This window comes from Camelus ferus, chromosome 34 (assembly GCF_009834535.1).
Source record: "Camelus ferus isolate YT-003-E chromosome 34, BCGSAC_Cfer_1.0, whole genome shotgun sequence".
Taxonomy (NCBI): Eukaryota; Metazoa; Chordata; class Mammalia; order Artiodactyla; family Camelidae; genus Camelus; species Camelus ferus.
Genome location: NC_045729.1, coordinates 4,177,035 through 4,186,153, shown reverse-complemented (window position 1 = coordinate 4,186,153; position 9,119 = coordinate 4,177,035). Strand labels below are relative to the sequence as shown.

At 39.1% G+C, this 9,119-nt stretch overlaps 1 protein-coding gene across 1 annotated transcript in view; it reads left to right on the top strand.

Moving 5' to 3' along the window:
* Positions 1-1,981: 1,981 nt before the first annotated feature.
* Positions 1,982-9,119, top strand: part of STK38L (serine/threonine kinase 38 like) — an 82,459-nt gene continuing 75,321 nt past the window's right edge. The window contains exon 1 of the mRNA XM_032473262.1: positions 1,982-2,100. The gene's annotated coding sequence lies outside the window, so the exon portion shown is untranslated. The remainder of the gene's footprint in view (positions 2,101-9,119) is intronic.

Sequence of the window (9,119 nt, the reverse complement as noted above, 5' to 3'; positions counted from 1 at the left end):
CCTTGGTGCTCTGGGTCCAGAAACCCTGGGCCCACAATACAGTGGCCACGCTGGGCTAGACTGGCCTGGCTTGGCCATTACCAGCCCCCAGCTCCCAAGTTTCTTTTGGTCTCACCCAGATATCTAAGTCTGGCCTTTCGGGAGGGAGTGGGGCTGCAAAGGAGATACCTCAAAGAAGGGAGCATGCAGACATTTGGATGGCCAGAGAGGTAAGCTGTGGTAGAAGCTGCCGTCCTCCCAGAGTAATAGAACTGGCCGCCCAGGCGGACTAAATTTCCCAGCCTGCCTTGCGATGACAACACGTCTAAATTCCCAACAACGCCAAGTGAACAGAGGTGATGGATGCCACTTTCAGATCTGGGACCTGCAACCTTCATGCCCTCTTCCCCTTACATGCTAGCCAGAACCCATACCTGATGCCAACCCTGCTTCGATCATGCACATGATGGCAGTGTTCTAGGAGATGGTGGAACAACAACTTGGAAGGAACCTAAATGACTTCAAGGAGAAGACCTGCCAGGTCAGCCTGGACTGTCTGCATTGACACTACTCCCTATGAGAAAAATTCACTTCTTTGTCCACTTAAGTGTTAGTTCTTTTTGTTACAATGATCTTACCATCACTAGCATACATGGCTGATGTCAGAAACCCATCTCTTCGTACACTCTGGATCTGTGAAGAAGTCTTGGGGGAAATTTTCTGCATGTGTGTTTATATATGCCTACATGTGCAGTTAACATAAAAGCTGGTTAAAGAAAAAAAAAGGATATACGTCATACTTTTTCATTAATTACTTCCACTTCAGAGGGCTTTACCGACTCCTAAGATGAGCTGATTTGTTATGTTTCTCAGTGGACATGCCACAGGTTACAGGTGTCTGTGAGATGTAGATGACTTGAAATTTTTATAGACTTTAAAATGTTTTAAACCATCTGAGAACTATGAAACATTTTACAGCATTTGAAGTTATTTTTGCATTTTTGTAGATAATTGTATCATACAAAGAAAATACAGTGTTTTCACCAGACCTCATAGAGTATAGTTCCTGTCCCCTCCAGTTTACGGATGGTTTCTGATGAGGTGAATTCTTACCCTGGAAGTCAACACACCCAAGTTTAATCTCAGTTGCCCTCAGTGACTTCTTTATATCTTAGCTTCCTCGTTTATAAAAAAGAAGGGAGGGCAACCAGATAATGTCAAGTCTATTCCAGCTTTAGCATTTGATGATTCCTATACTTTAAATGCAGGTGCAGATGGTGACTGGTTAAGCCAGCACCTCCTGTATCATATTTCTCTCCAAGTGAAACCTGCAAACCTGAAGAGGTTTTCATTTCAGATTTCATCGACTCCCAAAGCAGATGGTCTTTGGTTCAGAAACTTTCATTTTGAAAAAGGGCAAGTCCTAACTCGTACATGTGTTCTTTCCACTCAAATGCAGACAGTTCTTGTGGAAATAGTAGGGAAACTTGGCCAGCCAGAGGTCCCTGTCTGAGGGGATTGAAAGGTCTCCCAAGGCAGCCACTCCCAAAGGCGGATCGGGTTTCTGGGAGCCGTTTCTTGCCTGAACAAACAGCCCCTCCCAAGCCCTTGAGGCTGAACTGGTTCAGGGACCATCCTTTGGGATCAAGTCCACCACGGAGGCCAGTGAGACTTGGACAAAAATAACTGTGAAGAAAGTGTCCCCTGGGTTTGACTCGATGGCAGCCCCAGAAATAACATGGTTTTTCAGTCTGTTAATAAATAACCTGAGCCTGGGCCAAACCGGGAACTCATTCCCAGGTCTGTCTTGGTTCAAACATGTCAGCGTGACACAGACGGATCTGGCCATGGGGAAACAGGAGCCAGGACTCTTGGTTAAAGCCTGGCTCTTGGCCACGTTGGGAGGTTGTTTGTCTTGGAGTTCTCCAAGGTCGTTGCCTTTTGATCTGTCCTCTCCCCTCCCACTGTTTGCTCTCCTGGCAAATGGGCCCCTCTCCCTCTCTCAGTTGCCTACCATGCTGCCTTTGCGCTCAGATGGGGACCAAGGCTGGAAACGATTTGATGAATTCAAACGAGTTTGCAGCAGATGAGAATTTAAGATGTCATTCCTCTCGAGAGAAGGTACTTCACAGGGGACTCTAAAAGTTGGTAAAGTGAGGGGAGGACATAGCTCAGTGGCAGAGCGCATGCTTAGTGTGCATGAGGTCTTGGGTACCTTCATTTAAAAAAAAGTTTAAAAATAAATAATTAGAAGATTGTAAAGCCTTTGACAAAATTTCTGATAATGGAATTTCATACCTGTCGGAGAGAGAAATTCGGATGGAGCACTTTTCTATTACCCTCTAATCATACCCTGCTGTATAATTTAAGGAACCACTAACTTAGTGACAACCATGTGCAAATACTGTTCCTACTTCTCATTTATTTTTTATATTGAAGTATAGTTGATTTACATTGTTGTGTTAGTTTCTGGTGTACAGCATAGTGATTCAGTTATACATATATAATATATATATTCTTTTTTTAGATTCTTTTCCATTACAGGTTATTACAAGATATGGAGTATAGTTCCCTGTGCTCTACAGTAGGACATTGTTGGTTATCTATTTTATATATAGCAGTGTGTAATATATGTTAATTGCAAACTCCTAATTTATCCCTCCACCCTCTTTTCCCCTTTGGTAATTATAAATTTGTTTTCTATGTTTGAGTCTACTTCTGTTTTTTAAATATGTTCATTTGTGTCATTTTTTTAGATTCCACATATGAGAGATACATATGATATTTATCTTTCTCTGTCTGACTTACTTCACTTAGTATAATGATCTCTAGGTTCATCCATGTTGCTGCAAATGGCATTGTTCCATTCTTTTTTATGACTGAGTAATATACCATTGTATATTTATATTTATATTTATATATATCACAACCTCTTTATCCAGTCATCTGTTGATGGACATTTAGGTAACTTCCATGTTTTGGTTATTGTAAATAGTGCTGCTGTGAACATTGGGGCACATGTATCTTTTCAAGTTAGGGTTTTCTCCAGATAGATGCCCAAGAGTGGGATGGCTGGATCATAGTATATCTCTATTTTTAGTTTTTTAAGGGACCTCTGTATTGTTCTCCACAGTGGCTGCACCAATTTACATTTCCACCAACAGCATAGGGGGGTTCCTTTATCTCCACACCCTCACCAGCATTTATTATTTGTAGACTTTTTGATGATGGCCATTCTGACCAGTGTGAGGTGTTACCTCATTGTAGTTTGGACTTGCATTTCTTTAATAATTAGTGATGTTGAGTGTCTTTTCATGTGCACAAAAACTGTTCTATCTACCTTACAAATATTGACTTATTTAGTCCTTACAGCTGTATGAGGTACTTTTATTATCCACATTTTACAGGAAAGGAAACTGAAGAACAGAGGATCTGAATTCAGGTATCTGCTTTTAGAAGCCATGCTTACAACTACTGTGCTGGTCTGCTTCCTCTGTTTAATGCTTCCTTCAGTTCCATCCTAAAAATGGAAAGTCAATAACAAGTATTTACATTTTTGTGTTGGGTTAAATATCTTTCAGTGGAGAGGTAGTAATGTGCTATGATTACCCTTATTTTCTTGTATTTCCCGGCTAGAATTTCAAATTACCTTCCATTTTTTTCTTTCTATTCTTGGCCTTGATCCTTAATATTTTCCATTATTTCAATCATAAAGTTATGCCCATGAAATTCTCCTTTTTCTATATTCCTCCATTGTCCTGCTCACTTCATTCTTTTGCTCAAAACCCTTATCATTTATCAATGACATATCGGCGCAGTTAACAGGGCAGAGAAACCCTCCTGGTTGGGCCCCTGCTTGTTTCTCTCACTTCATCTCCTACCATTCTTTGTGTGCCTCCTCACCCCTTATTCTGGCTACAGTTGCCTTCTTCCTCCTCTTCAAATACACAAAGCTCATTTCTGCCTCAGGGCCCTTGCACTTGCTGTTTCTCCTTCCTGAAATATCTTTTTCCCAGAGTTTCCTGGGACCCAGCTCCTCATTTCATTCAAGCCTCATTTCAAGTGCCACCCCTCACAGAGGCTTTCCTTGTCCACCTGCCTGAACTAGCATATCTCTCCTTCCCCTGCTTCATTTTTTGTTGTAGCACTGATCACTGTCTACAATTAGTTATATGCACATTAGTTTACTTCTGTTTTGTCTCCCTGGTTGGAATGTAAGCATTATGATGATTTTCTTGATCACTAATGACTTCCCAGCACCTGTGAGAGTGCTTAGCACATAGTAGGTACACAAAAAGTATTTGCTGGATAAATGAAGGAAGTTTCTCTCCTAAATTTGCTAAATAGGTGCCATCCTGGGACATCCTGTCATCGCTCTCCTGGATTGATTTTGTGGATTTCTATTTCCATGTTGCTGGAAACTGTATTCAGATACTTTCTAAGGATGCATTGGGAGTAAAATTTCCAGATTCTTACATATTTGAAAAGTCTGTATTTAGTCTTCAACATAATTGATAGTTTGGCTGGACATAGAATTCTAGACTGAAACTCGTTTTCTCTTAGAATTTTGACAGCACTACCACTAAGGAGAAGTCAGAGGCATGCCTGCTGCTCATTCCTTTGATGACAGACCTGTGTGTGTGTGTGTGTGTGTGTGTGTGAAATTTCTTTCCAGAAGCTTTTAGGATTTTATCTTTATACATTCCCAGTTATGTTCCAGAGTTTCTTCTTTGTGTTCCCCCCACCCCCACTCATCCCATTTTGCAATCAAAGGGCTTTTGCAATATGAAGACAGTCTGTTTTTCCATTTAGTTGTTTGTTTGTTTCTTCTTTCTTTCTGAAATGCTTTTTAGTCAGTTGAGACTTTCTGGAATGATCTCCCATTTCTTAACTTTCCTATTTTTTACCTTAATGTTTTTTTTATTCTATATTTGCCAAATCTCCTAAGTTTTAAAGCAATTTTGGCAGCTGTATTTTCAAATTCCAAGGATGAGGTTTGTTCTCTGACTTTTCTTTTCTTTTTATTGCATCTCATTCATGTTTGAGGAACACATCAGCTCAATTTTTCTGAGGATTTTATTAGCATTTTTTAAAGGTTCTATCCTATTCCCTGAATTAGCTGTTTTCTCTAGGGCCACTTTTTTGTATTTATTTATCTTGATCTTTCTCTTTAACGTTGTAGGCCTTCATCAGATGCTTGGTTATCTCTTCATATTTAAGAATGAGACAAGTGAAAGTTTAACTGTGCATCTGGGTGGGATTTGCTGGGGGGCTGACTTCACCTTGGATGCCAGCTGTTACGCCAGTCCCTCCAAATTCCTGAATGCAAAGGGAAACACCGGGGAAGCCTGACACCCACACTGGCTGCCCATGGTCTTCTCTTAGGAAAGAATCCTCCACATTGTGGCTAATGGTAAGACTGCCAGATTTAGCAAAAACAAAACAAAACAAATCCGTTGACTTGGATGGCTTAGTTGGGTAGCTGTACGATTCTCACTTGTAGTCTTTCAGGCAGTTGCAGTCAGATTGCAGTGAGAGCTGCAGCTGGGACTGGATGTCTGGTGCTTTGATGATTTTCCTGGTGTCATCGTATCCCCATGGCCTGTCTCTCTTCAGCAGGGAATCCTAGACTTCTTACCTGATGGGCTTAGAGCTCCAGGAGGGAGGAAGTGAGCTGCTAAGCCTTCCTAATGCCTGAGTTTAGATGTCCCAGAACATCACTTCCTCCGCATTCTACTGGTGGAAGCCATCCATGCACAGCCAGGTTCCAGGGGAGAGGTCATACACTCTACCTCTCTTGATGGGAGAAGCAGCTTGAATGTACAGGGAGGGCTGCAATGGTTTGGAAGCATCTTCAAGACTAGCTGCCATAGCCACATGGTAATGTAGTATAATTCTTTACTTCTTTCCCTGCCCTTAACCATAGCCAGTCTACCATAAAGACTATTTCTGCAACATGTCTCCTGAATATCTCTGTTTTACCATAGGGTCACAAACAAATAAAATTTCTCTCTTGTCTGTCTTTGCTTTTTCTTTTCAAAGCCACCCCCAAGTTCTTGCCTTTTTGGCTTGGACCACTGCCCTGGCTTTTTAACTGGTCTCTGCATCTTCCCCTCCCTCATTCAACTAATCCATCCCACTCCTCACCACTAGACTAAACTCCCTGAAAAATTTCTTTGATTTTATCATCTCTTAATCCAAAACTTCATTGCCTTCCTTTTGCCTAGAACATCAAGTTAAAAATCCTTACTCTGGTGTTCAAACCCAACCTACTTTCTAAACTTTGTGTTTGTAATTCTCCTTCCTGGAACCTCTAGCCTAGTCACTGTTTTGTAAACATGTTTGTTTCTGCTTCTGCACCTTGGCCCCCATTGGCCAACCTGTCCCCGAATGTCCAATCCTTTAATTTCTCCAAACTTTTTAAGATTCAGGCAAAAGATATTTTTTTTAATTCACTCATTTACTCAGTCAGTCTTTCAAAAAGGATTTCTTTATGGCCTTTTATCTGCCAGGCTTAATGGCAATCATTGGAGATGTGGTGGCGAATGAAATAGAGTTTCTACCTTCAAGGACATTTGTGCCTAGTGGCAGAAACAGAGAAGAAAAGGCAGTTTCAATACCTCCTACTATGAAAGTGATGACACAGAGGAACATCTAACCCAATCTTAGGTCATCAGGCAAAGGCTCTCAGAAAGGGTGAATCTAAGCTAAGACCTCACCTGCTCTAATCTGGGTCACAGTGATCTTGTAGTCTCCTGCAAGTTTACTGTCCTTATCATTCATTTGACCTTTACTTATGTGGAGCTTTGTACTTTTGTACTGAACACAAGGCATTTTTAAACTTTTAATCTTAGCTTCCCTAGCATAATTTTAATCTTGTTAGTGGCAGAAGGCATAATCTTACATTTCTTTGTCCTCACTCCCCTCCCCCCAATTTAGAACAATGTCTTCCACATTGTCTAGTGAGCACCTGTGTGTTCAGAAGAGCGAATTTCCAGTAGACTATTTTTCACTTGCCTGAATGCTTTTCTTTCTCTCAGTCTTTTCTTCAAAAAATACTTATTGATGTTTATTGTATATCAATACTCACTCTGGGAGCTTGGAATGTTGCAAATGCTATGATAAAATGCGTACAGGATACAAACAGAGTCTAAAGGAGGGACTGATTGCTTCCTTTTTGTTTCACTTAGTTTTCATTTTTAAGGAATAGTTACAACATACGAATTAAAGGTAATTTAATTGCTGTACACAATAGCCATACACATGGCTATACACAATAGCTGTTTTACTCATTTAGTCACCTTTTAGCCTCATCTGTCTTTATATATAAAATATGAATAATTTGAAAATCTATACAGTACTAAATTTTAGTGGGATGATGATGGTGGTGGTGGTGGTGCTAGGGTCAAGATCCAATGTTATTGGAGGAAGCCATTCATTAACATATTTCTCCCTTCTGTTTTGCCAAAGTCTGTTATTCCTCACATCTCTGAGAGTTCTGTTGATGTGTTTTTTGATTTTATGTTTTTCCTAGTCAACCTTTCTATTATGAAGTTTCAAGCCTTTGAACTTTAACAACTTCTGTTCTCGGTGCTATGAAGTTTAAGACTGGGCTCACAAGAGGCTAGGAGCAACAGTGCAATTCTGTTCTGTACCACTATTTGTATAGACACTTCCTCAAAAAATGTCAAGTTAAAATATTTGGTGGAGAATGCAAAAGCCCATACGTAAGTTGACTTTTATAATAGAACAAAGTGAGAATTTAACTTCATAGGACCACATGACCAGACCATAATTTAGTAACTAGTGGGCTCCCTGATTTTTATAGTCAATTTTCATTGATTTACCTTGGGGGAAAAAAAGCTAAAGTTCTACTTAGAGTGTACCAATTTTTCTGCTTTGCCTGGTACTGAGGAAATTTCTAGGGCCCAGGATTTTCAGGGCTAGAACTAAGACAGTCCCTGGCAAACTGGGGTGAGTTGTCATCATATATATAAAGGTATACATTAGAGTTATAAAAACAAGTAAATAAAGGGTATTAGGTCTGTGTGGTAAATGTCGTTTTCTATTAATTTTATACTCCATATAAGAACTTAGATATATACATTAATTCAACTTATTTATTTTTATTTTATTGTATTATTTATTTTATTTTGGCAAGGGATAGGTAATTAGGTTTATTTATTTTTAGAGGAGGTACTGGGGATTGAACACAGGACCTGGTGCATATTAATCGTGCGCTCTACCATTTGAACTATACCCTTACCCCGAACTTAGATATATACATTATCTATGTATACATATTATATATGCATCTGTCTATCTATCTACCTATCTATCTATCTCCTTCTAATTTTTCTTTAGTTGAATCATCTTTCAAGCGATGATAATAATAAGCAGTGTGTTTACAGGAATGTTCAGTTGCTTAATTAATACTGGTAAATTGCTTTGGGATCCTTTGATAACAGTACTAAGTAACCTGTAAAGGGTTACAACAATATTATTCTTATTTTATTCAGGAGGACTCAGCAGGCACCTTATTGACTGAACACAGAGAAATTATTTTACCATTATTTAAAAACTGTAATTCCCACAGAGGTTCACTAACAATATTTACATAATATGGAACTAGTTCTTAAAAATGAACAAATTGTTCTTTAAAAAAATATCAAAGAGGGAAGGTAAATGATATAAGGCCATTGGACCTAAGGAACAAAACACACGGGCAGGAAGGAGGTAGTTGCACACGTCTGAAATAAATAAAGCCTCCTGGCTTTTGTAATAAAAAAAAAAAACTGTTCAGAAAAGGCCCTTTTAGAAAGTGGGATCTATTCTTCTTGTATGCATTCTAGGTAAACATATTTCTGTGAGATGTAATTAGTCTTAGTTACTGAAAATGTCATGTTCTCCATTGATAGATAGAGTAGTTTTTTTTTTTTTGAGGGCAAAATTGGAAATATTTGAGATAAAAATAAATGGTATTGTTCAAATGGAACATTTTACCATTTTATACTTAAATATTCCTGTGTGTATTTCTTAGGAACAAGGATATTCTCTTACACAGAATGATTATCAAAATCAGAAAATGTACATTAACTTTATCTAATTTAGCGGTCTTATACACATCTTCATCAACTGTC